The 11,583-nt window shown below is 38.5% G+C and overlaps 1 long non-coding RNA gene across 1 annotated transcript in view; it reads right to left on the reverse strand.

The window, feature by feature from the left end:
- Window positions 1-11,583, reverse strand: part of LOC107568818 (uncharacterized) — a 25,052-nt gene that overhangs the window by 6,567 nt on the left and 6,902 nt on the right. Inside the window, exon 2 of the long non-coding RNA XR_001606809.1 lies at window positions 7,899-7,906. This is a non-coding gene — a long non-coding RNA (uncharacterized lncRNA). The remainder of the gene's footprint in view (window positions 1-7,898; window positions 7,907-11,583) is intronic.

Genomic DNA, 11,583 nt, shown 5'->3' on the forward strand with positions numbered 1-11,583 from the left:
ACCTGCCACTGGCAGCTGCCACCAACCACTGACAGGTCACGTGACTTGTCACTGGCAGCTGCCACCAACCACTGGCAGGTCACGTGACCTGTCAGTGGCAGCTCCTGCCAGCCAGTTGAAGATTGAACCCCTACTGCTATATCGCTATAAAATGGGTAGGTTAAGGTTTTGGGGTAACGTTAGGTTAAGGGGTCTAAAAATCTAAATTGCGTATTAATAAAATGATAAAACTGCATATTCGCTATAAAATGGGTAGGTTTAGGTTTGGGGGCAGGTTAAGGGGTCTAAAAATCTAAATCGCTTACTGATAAAATGATAAAACTGCATATTCGCTATAAAATGGGTAGGTTTAGGTTTGGGGGCAGGTTAAGGGGTCTAAAAATCTAAATTGCGTATTAATAAAATGATAAAACTGCATATTCGCTATAAAATGGGTAGGTTTAGGTTTGGGGGCAGGTTAAGGGGTCTAAAAATCTAAATTGCGTATTAATAAAATGATAAAACTGCATATTCGCTATAAAATGGGTAGGTTTAGGTTTGGGGGCAGGTTAAGGGGTCTAAAAATCTAAATCGCTTATTGATAAAATGATAAAAATGCATAATATATTTAAATTGCAGTTTAATGAAAAACAAATTTTTCACCACTCATGCCTTTTTGTAAATAAACACATTAGTGGACATTCTAGCTTTAACAGTGATCAAACTTAAAGGGTTAGTTCACCCAAAAATGAAAATTAGCCTGTTTTACTCACCCTCAAAGCATCCTAGGTGTATATGACTTTCTTCCCCAACATGTGTATTTGTGGTGATATCATGAAGTAATCAAAAGTTACAGCATTTGGAACCAAGGTAGCCCTTTTCTTAGCCCTTTACAGTTTTGAAATTGTTGTTTTGAATTTGAAGTAATGCCTCACTCAAGTTTAGTCAAAGCCCCAAATATTATATAATTATACTTGTTTTATTCCACTCGATGAGACCTTTCAAATTACATATGACTATCTGAGCTGTATGATGTTTCTGACATATTAGAGTACACGGAACAAAAACATTTTTCATAAATTATGAAAAAAAATTATATTTATCCGCAAATAACTCCGCACTAACTAGGAGTTAATCAAAGTGGCCACATGCATTGTAAAGGTCAGGCTCCACGCTTTCAAATGACACCTATTTTGTGTTGATTAAGGCAGATATTTTGAAAAAAAGAGCACCCATTAAAATGTCTTTACATCAAGGACCTGATCATAGAAACAATGCACAGTACAAGCGCAGCGTTGAGCTCCTTGAGTCTGTTCAGTAAAGAGCGTTTTGATTGGTGGATTAAAAGCTCACCACGATTGGCTGAAAGGAACATCCTCCAAAAAAAGATATTTATGATTCTTAACCTGCCAGGAAGGTCTCAAAAATACCACACACAATTCAAAGCTGTCCACGCATGTGTGATGATTTGCAAATGAAAATTCAACGATCCATAAATACATGTAACATCATTCATAAATGTGTGATGAAAATTAATTCAAGAACTTGATATATACATATTTGTGTAAACATTTTAAATTTATTTAGGTAAGATGCTTTTGTGTGAGCATTTGGGGAAATATTTATGCTTTTACTTCTGTCTTTATGAATTGTGTTTTGAATTTACGAATCGGATTTTGTAAAGCCTTCCAAAAGAGGACACTACTAGAAATCAGTGGTTAAGTTGCATTTACAACACTGTCCCAGAACAGTTCAACCCAAAAATATTCAGATGTGTACAGCACATTTTATGGAGGACTGTTTCCTGATCCTGGAAGAGTAGACTACAATGCCGACTGTTCTGACTCGCAGACTGTAAGTAAGTTTTCATATTTAAAGGATTTGCCACTGGTGATTCAAACGTGAGTTTTGAGCAGTGCAGAGTAATGCTTGTTGTTTGTCATTTCTCCGATCACAAATGCAGACATGGTGTGCAGACATTTCTGACGGACACCGTGCTGCGTTGTCACGGGAACATGCCAGCTGAAGATAATGAGGAAATTACGTCACTGGCTTTGCCAAGTGCATTCCAAACGACTATATAATGGCAAGCACGTGCCCTGCTCACTCCAAAGTCCCCACTCCAAGGGGGTAGGGATGATCACTTCCATTTGGAATTTGCCCCGTGAACCGTTCGTACCGATACTCGTTTCAGCACATCCCTAGTGTACAGTGAAATTTAGATCATTAAATGTTTCATTTTTATAGACCCTTAATAAAGCATTTTCAAGTTGCCAGACATGATTAAATATACTGCATTCCATTTAAAATGAACAGACAATTTTATTTGTCTTTTTCAAGATAACCTATATTATACAATTTTTATAAGACACTATTTATTATTGTGGTATGAAAAATAAAACAAACACATAGCAATATTATACATAATTATAGAAATAAAAAAAAATGAAAAGAGCCTTGAGATAAATGCTTCAGATAAAGTTTTGAGCTGCAAATATTTTCACATTCATTTGAAATTTACATCCTATGACATGCAATTTGTCTAAATATAAAATGTATAAAAAGTCCACACTTACACCACATATATTATGTTCACATAGCTTATGACAGTAAACATGTTTAGAGGGCTATTTCTGACTTCTCCTTTAAACAGTAAGAGGGAATGATTTATTTAGAAAGTCAGTTGCCCTTTTTGACAGCTGTGTGTTGATGTAACCTATGGAATTCCAAACCTGACCAAATTAGCAATAAATGGGCCTATACATAAATAAATATACAAAGAAATGTAAAAAAAGCAAAAATAAATAAATAAATAAATATAAAAAGAAAGGTAAAAATGTTTTTTATTTATTTTATTTCCTTATTTATGTATATAATTATTTTTTCCACATTAATTTGTTTCTTTTATTTATTTTTTCATATATTTATTTCCACATTTATGTATTTATTACGTATTTATTTCTACATTTATTTATTTTCACATTTATTTCTACATTTCTTTGTCCATAATGAGGAGGGCTTGATTTACATCAGGAATAGTAATCGAGCCAGAGTAGGTGAGGGGTATGCTTTGAGGCCACAGTGACACCCTGTGGTGTGCCCAATCGAAATACAAGAAGTGTAGCCTACATGACGTGCCTGTTGATAGTGGGATGAATGACTTAGACGGGCAATATGGCCAAAACCTTATATCATGGGTTAAAGGGGTCCTATTATGCTTTTTCACTTTTTTAATTTTAGTCAGTGTGTAGTGTGTATGTTTGGGCATAAAAAAGATCTAGAAAGTTACAAATCTCAAAGTCCACTCCAAAGGGAGATATTTAGTTTTTAAAAAATCCTTTTTCAAGAACTACAGCAAACGGCTCGTTTGGACTACAGCGCTTGTTTTCTGGGCTTTATGATATCACAAAGCGGCTCATTAGAATTTCATTACAAATAATTCCCGCCTACAGAAATTCGAATGGTTGGGGGGTGGGGAGGGGCGAGGTCGAGGTTAGAACACTTGGTTGAGTGAGCGCATGAGACGAGACGACGACGAAGAAGAAGAGCTGTTGCAGAGAGAAGACGCTGCAGGCAGCGGAGCAGTGCCTGAATGTATATTGTAAATGAATATTCCGAAGTGATGTAAACTTCAACGGATTTCCCCTGCTCATGGAGTAGGGAGCAATGGACACTGTGTAGGGACCATGTCAATCGGAACACAGTTCATGCACGGAGCTCACTTCTAACGAGATGATCTGAATCAGGTGTGTTAACAAAGAGAGACGTGCAAAACATGCAGAGCGGGGGTACGCGAGGACTGAGAACCGCTGGTCTAGAACAATTCTTACAAATATAACACGACGTAGATGGGCGCCGCGGACAGATGCCGAAAGGTGCCGCCGGTGTGCCTACACTCATAGAAAATAAAGTATTTGAATTTTAAAGACGTGGCGCAACGCTGCGCTTCTCGTCCGGTGTGCGACTGCCTGAAACGCTGTTTTTTTTTTCCACTTCCGAAAGCGGATGATGTCAGGAAACAGTGGTTGCAATTTACTTTTTAACTCTGTTCCTGAGCATTATAACCCCAATTTGCTATTGTGTGGTGCGCATTTTACTGAGGACAGCTTCCACAACATGAGGTGCAAATATGGCGGATAAACAAAACAGTTTCCCAGAACTCAACGCGGTGTTACGTCACATTCTCATTCCTAATTGTGTGCTGCGCATTTTACTGAGGACAGCTTCCACATCATGCGTGAGAAGTGCCGGATTCGCCAAAAGCTTTTGTTGAAAGACAGAGCAAGGGGGCGTGGCAGTACTGAAACACCGTCTAAGCTGTTCGCCAATCACAACGCACTGGGACAGCTAACCAATCACATCACATTTTGTTTTTCGGAAGGTGGACCTTCATCAAAGCCGGAACTAATCGAGCCGTTTGTGCCAAGATGGGGAGAAAGGTATTTTAATAATGTAAATTATGTGAAAAATAATGCGTTTTTCGAACCACCAAGCATGAGAGCATGTTCTAGGATACCCCCAAAACAAAATCAAAACTTTGTAAAAGAGCATAATAGGACCCCTTTAAGTCATTTAATATCGCCTGTATGTATACTACGGAACAACTAAAGGGACATGTTGGTAGGAAAAATACGGGGTGGGAGGAAAAAATATTTCCATTTTCAGAGGGTCTCTCGACATAAGCTGATCGCATTGGGGAAACACCTTTCTCCTTAAATACTGAAGCCTAATTCGCTTAATGCCATTGCATCGCAATGGCCAATGGCGCTCGAGCGTGTGAAAAGGGGACAGTAAAGCACCCCATATAAGTGGCGGCGAGTGGCATTTCATCAGAATCTTTCCTTCTTATATATATATATTATAATGCTTAGGTCTTTGCTGTTGATTCATCACCAAAGAGGATTGTGGAATACACTTTGCTAATCCCTTTATGCGTTCCGGTGGAGAATGGATTGAAGATATCATTTCGATTTACCCGATCTGCGTGGGGACTTTGATAAGCACTGGCTGTGCCGCTGTCTTTTATACTGGTAGTAGCATTGCTTACACTACCCGCTATATATGTGCTGGCCCTGCTGCCGTGTGTTGCCTTTTATGATATTCACAGTCTCAAATCCAAAGAGATATTCTTTGTAAAAGTTAAGAGTCAACCACGCCTACCTAAAATGGCTTGTTCTAACACGCCCCCACATGTCTACGTCACGATGTGGGAAGATTTGCATAACGCCGCCCAAATTTTCACGCAAAGAAAGAAGGTGTAACTTTTATTCTCGCAGTAGTATTGTTGCTGCCGCCATGTCGTGAAGGTGCTGTGTGTTTCGTTGTGAAAGCGAAACTACTTTGTTTGGCCTTCCAAAAGAGGACGATATCCGCTTTGTCATGCCTAGGGCTTTCACCGTGGACGAAGCGGAGTCCAGCCCGGGGTCGTCACATGTGGTTGCTGTAAGCCCACCTGCTGCTCCTTCATCGAATCCGTCGGCCACGCCGTTCTCAAGCCCTTCGGCCTCCGCTCAACTCTAGTCCGCCGTGTGTTTCATTGTGAAAGCGAAACTACTTTGTTTGGCCTTCCAAAAGAGGACGATATCCGCTTTGTCATGCCTAGGGCTTTCACCGTGGACGAAGCGGAGTCCAGCCCGGGGTCGTCACATGTGGTTGCTGTAAGCCCACCTGCTGCTCCTTCATCGAATCCGTCGGCCACGTCGTTCTCAAGCCCTTCGGCCTCCGCTCAACTCTAGTCCGCCGTGTGTTTCATTGTGAAAGCGAAACTACTTTGTTTGGTCTTCCAAAAGAGGACACGACTAGAAATCAGTGGTTAAGTTGTATTTACAACACTGTTCCAGAACAGTTCAACCCAAATATTCATCTGTGTGCAGCACATTTTATAGAGGTCTGTTTCCTGATCCTGGAAGAGTAGACTACAATGCCGGCTGTTCTGACTCTCAGACTGTAAGTACGTTTTCATTTAAAGGATTTGCCACTGATGATTCAAACGTGAGTTTTAAGCAGTGTAGAGTAGCGCTTGTTTGTCATTTCTCCGATCACAAATGCAGACATGGTTTTATGTTTACGCGGCGCGATGCAACGCAGCACATAAAAAGACAGTATAAGTCATTATAATCCGTAATTATGTCCCCACTGGATGCAACAAATGCCTCATTTGTAATGGGTTTTCATATTTTTGAGTCGTCGCTCCGGCCGGACAGGCCATCACAGTATGGTAAGGGGCGTAACATTTCCGTCACACGCTTGAGGTATTTGACCAATCACAACGCACTGGATAGCTGGCCATTCAGAGCACACCTCGCTTTTCAGATCGATGAGCTTTGTAAAAATTGATGCGTTTCAGAAAGGCGGGGCATAGAGGAGAAACAATAATGTACAGTATGTGGAAAATAATGTTTTTTTTTACTTTAAACCACATAAACACATCTCATTACACCAAATACACAGAATAATGTTCTTTTTAGCAACATCATATGACCCCTTTAAGTGAACAAGAAATAAAACTATCTGCTTGTACACATTGAGTTCTGTTTGAAAGACTGTTATTAAACCAACCACTAGCATGTTCAGATAATCCGATACTAACAAGGCATTGTATCGGCAAGGAATGATCAACAATATCAAATGCTTTAGATCAGGGGTGCCCAAACTCGGTCCTGGAGGGCCGATGTTCTGCAGAGTTTAGCTCCAACTTGCCTCAACACACCTGCCAGGAAGTTTCTAGTATGCCTAGAAAGAGCTTGATTAGCTGGTTCAGGTGTGTCTAATTGGGGTTGGAGCTAAACTCTGCAGGACACCGGCCCTCCAGGACCGAGTTTGGGCACCCCTGCTTTATATAGATCAATGAATAAGGCTGCACAGTGTTTCTGGTTGTCAACAGATTCAATAAAGTAATTTTAATACTTTTAAGGCTGCTGTAGTTGTACTATGTTGTTTTCTAAAAACCAGATTGAAAATCAGACAGGATACTATTAACAGAAAGAAAGTCCATCAATTGATTGTTGACTAAAGTTTCGAGGACTTTGGCCAAGACAGAGAGCTTGGAAATTGGCAGGTAATAATTTGGGAGTGTAGGATCTCCACCATTAAACAGGGAAAGAACAAAAGCTGATTTCCATATAAGTGGAATCAATTTCATTTGAAACGAGAAAGGTTAAAAATATGAGTCAGTGGTGGGGCAATAAATCAGCTGCTATAGGTTTAAAAAAATAAGTTTCCAATTTATCAGGACCTGCCGATTTTGAAACATCAATAGATTTAAGGGCTTTGCACACCTCAGAAATTGCAACTGGTGAGAAATTGAATGACTGACTAGACATAAAATTCTCTGACTGAACAATTGAGGAGTTCGCATGAGCACCATTAATTGAATCAAATAAAAAGCCAGAAGCTATAAAGTGTTCATTGAAACAATTAAGCATTTTTACTTTATCAATGATTGCATGAGAACCTTTCATAATACACGATGGAAGTTCTATACATGTATTATTTTCAGTTAATGATTTAACAGTTTTCCAAAATTTTGATGAATTGTTTAGATTGCTTGATGTTTGTATAAGGAAATGCTCAGCTGTAGCTTTTTTTTCTTCTTTCAATCTGAATGTAAATCTGTTTTCTAGTTTTTGCCCATGCCAGGTTGCGCTCATGAAGCATATTTGATAAAAGAGGAGAAAACCATGGATTATCCCGACTCTTTACCCTGTACCTTTGTTTGTTTTGGCCATGTTTGTCAACATGAGCAGAAAAAATATCATAAAAGAATTCCTAGGCTATTTCAAGGTCAGGAATTAAATTAATTTGTTCCCACTCCAAGTTATTCAAATCGTATGGGAACCTTTGTTCTGAAAAATGTTTCATATCACGCTTGGTTATAATGCGTGGTTTGGTTTTTGGAATTATTGTGTTTCTGAACCAACAGTGTTTACTGATGTAATTCGCAAATATGGACGCAGTTGATTGCTTGTGCGGAACGTTTGTTAAAATTAAATCAATTAGAGATGATTTTTCTGGACATTTTAAATTCGGTCTGTCAACAATCTGAAAAAGGTTTAAAGCATCGCAGTAGTTTTTAAATTCATAATTTGGTGAATGCAACCAATTCCAATTTAAATAACCAAGAACTACTAATTCTTTAACATCAAGATCTGAAAAAATCTGGAATAAAGAAGGAAGAGCACTACAATCAGCAGATGGTGTCCTATAGCAGCCAACAACTGTTATGCTGAGATATTTTGAGACCTCAAGATTAAGAGCTAAAAATTCAAACTGTTTACACACCGATTTAGAGAGAAATATTTTAACATGAAACCCTTTTTATTTTTTTTAAATAAAAATTGCTACCCTCCACTAGTGTTGCTTTCCTCAACGAAAATTATGACTAAATATCGTCGTCAAACTAACCTTTATCACGTGACGAAAACGAGACGAGACGAAAATGCTGGTCATGTGACGATGACTATAAATAAATGTATAATGCAATAAAGAATGAGAATGTGACGTAACGCTGCGTTGAGTTCTTGTTTATCCGCCATATTTGCAGGATAGCGCTGCCTTTCCACTATTGAGTTTAGGGCAGTATTTGATTGTTTGTCGTGATTGTGAAAAATGTACCCGGTGTATGTCATTCATACTGCATCGATAATTGCAATAGTAACTCAGATCATCGTTCTGAGAGAAAACTGGACAATGCTATATGTTTTTTGCCTTTTCTGTGTGTAAAAACACCAAGGGAAGGAGGTCGCGGAGAATACGCCGAATAGTAAATCTGTTAATGTCACTGATTAAACCCACTGACTCTCACTCAATAAAAGAATCACATTGATGTGTGTTTTTGAAAGTTTTGATTTGGTTGGTTTAATAGTTAACATTACCTTCTTTGCGAGCATGACTCTCACTCTCACTAGGCTTGTGAATTAGCAGAACTTGGAACAGAACAGGGGACTTTCTAAAATGCTTTAAGTGGCTTACTGTACCAAGACAGTGATAAAAACAAAATTGTAAAGCATATACTATGTGCAGATATGCATATAAGATCAAAATGTGAACGCAACGCGTTTATTTACACGTTAAGCATTTCCCTTTCATATAAAGAACGCGCTTAATGCACCGAGACCGTGATATTTAAAGACCACATTCTGTACACACATCTTACTAATAAATATGTGGAAAAACAGATGAGCCCAAAATATGAACTTTAGAAGTCGCTGTCTTAATCCAGAAGCGCTTTCTACATTACAGTTTTCTAAAGAGAGGAAAACGCTTTACATTTAAACATGTCGCGTTGATATTCTGGCTCATCTGCATGTCTTTTAGCATCACTGTCTTAGCACATTAAACCAGCGTTTGAAAATGCTACAACACTTTCCCCAAGCTCCTAGGGATTTGATTTTGCTTGTCATTTGTTGAAATAAATATAAAAAGTACAGTGAGTTCGTGACTGTTCGCTGAATGTGACCCACAATCTGTGATTCTCCTCCGTGGCCATGGAAAAATTTATATTTATAATGACAACCATTATACTTTGTCATTTAAAACTTTCCAACAAAGAAATGGATGGATTTCTGTCAGCTTGTTGAACACACTTTTATTTGGATAATGTACCATATGATGACTGAAGCAGCAGCGAGCGTCCAGCGGTTTTCACGCTAATCGGGTAAACACTGTAACGTTAAACAAAATTCTACCAAACCTAAGAGAGAAATGCAGTGCATATCATGCAGTGCGATAAAATAGCTTCTCTTCCCTGCAAACGATACAATGAAGAATGAATGGTTGTTTAACTTAAAGGCAAAAACAAAACAAAAGATAAGCACTTATCCTTATAGAGAATGAGAAGTAACCATGGGAACGGATAGCGTATCCTGCTAATATGGCGGCGCCTTCCCGAAATGCAATGCGGAGTGAAAAGATCGTGACGTAACTCCTCATTCTCTATATCATTGACGAATAAAAACGAGACTAGGGGGGTGGCGCAAGATGGCGACCTGAACGGTTGTGTTGGGACGAGCTCCGAGGCGTTTTTGAGGAGTTTGCATCTTCTGGGCGAATTTGTTTTGTATTTACAAGGTGGGGAGTGAGAACTCTCTTTAAAAGTAGAATGCTTTAACTTTTCATGTATAAAAACCTCAACAGCAGACTGTGACGTATATAGATAAATCAGACTGCCAGCCCACGTGTGAATTTTCCAAAATGCCAAAGAACAAAGACAGAAAGTTACTTTCTTCGCTTTTCGAAGCATCATCTGGAGACTTTGATTCATCACCAAATACTCCAACAGGCAGTCCTCTTTCAAAAAGAACTTGTCAGGAAGAACCCAAAGTCTCTAATGCTATATACTTCGTGCTGTTAATGCCCTTACGGATCGCTTTTCAGCGATGGAACAACAAATCGCCCAGAACTCGGTCGCTATAGTAAATATTTCAAAGACGGCTGATTTTGTGGCCGAGGAGATGAAATCGCTATCTGCAAGGGTCAAGACTAACGAGAACAAGGTGTCGCAAATTGAGCAGGTGGTCCGGATGGTTCAAGGCAAAAGTGATCAAGCCGAGATCTACAGTAGGAGATGGAATTTGAGGCTAAACAACCTTAGAGAAACAGAAGGAGAGAATATCAGAATCAAAGTGCTTTGATAATGGGCGGTGATTTTAATGATGCCCCAGATGATTTCTTAGATTGTTTCCCTCCACATACGATACCTTCTTCGTAATTTAAATTTACTACCTTTCTATGTACCCATCTTTCTATAGTGGATATTTGGAGATTTTTGAATTTGAATGAAAAGTGTTATTCTTGGAGTAACTCCTCTAGATCTTTGCAGTCAAGGATTGATTTATGGTTAATCGACCCAGGATGTGTCCAATATGTTACTGAAGTTACTTACTGCGATGCACCTTTTTCGGATCATAAAATGATTGTTTTGGTACTCTCTGGTTGTGATATTAAAAATAATAGTATGCGAGGCTACTGGAAATTAAATAACAAGTTGCTTAGTAATGAGGGCTTTATTACCCAGGTTCGAGAAGAAGCACAACAGATTTTTGGGAGTAAGCAAATGACACATGTTAAGAAATGGGAGTTATTTAAATTTAAATTTAGGCAGTCTGCTGTATATTTTAGTAAACAAGTTCAAAAGAATCACTTGAATAAGGAAAAGGCACTTATGACAGAATTAGACTTACTTTTGAAAAAAGATAATCTTACAGAAGATGAAAAAGTCATATTGGAGACATTAAAAACTCAAATTGATCAGATATATATGAATACTGCCAAGGGGGCATTCATTCGTTCTAGAGCTAAGTGGTTGGAAAAGGGGGAAAAGAACACAAGTTATTTTTTTTCACTTGAAAAGCGAAATTATAAAAGACAAATGATCTCCTCTCTTAAAATTGATGATGTACTCACTTCGAATCCAAAATTGATTTCAAATTATGTGGAATATTTTTACTCTCAGTTATATGAATCTGTATTTGAAATGGATAAATGTTCTGACTTCTTTGAGTCAGTTAAGCAATTGGTCTCATCTATTTCTATTCAGTTTCGAGACCTTTGTGATAAAAAACTAAGGAAGCAAGAGATGGTTACAGCTATTCGTTCAATGAAAAA

Source organism: Sinocyclocheilus grahami, unplaced genomic scaffold, assembly GCF_001515645.1.
Source record: "Sinocyclocheilus grahami isolate Dianchi unplaced genomic scaffold, SAMN03320097.WGS_v1.1 scaffold1283.1, whole genome shotgun sequence".
Classification (NCBI taxonomy): Eukaryota; Metazoa; Chordata; class Actinopteri; order Cypriniformes; family Cyprinidae; genus Sinocyclocheilus; species Sinocyclocheilus grahami.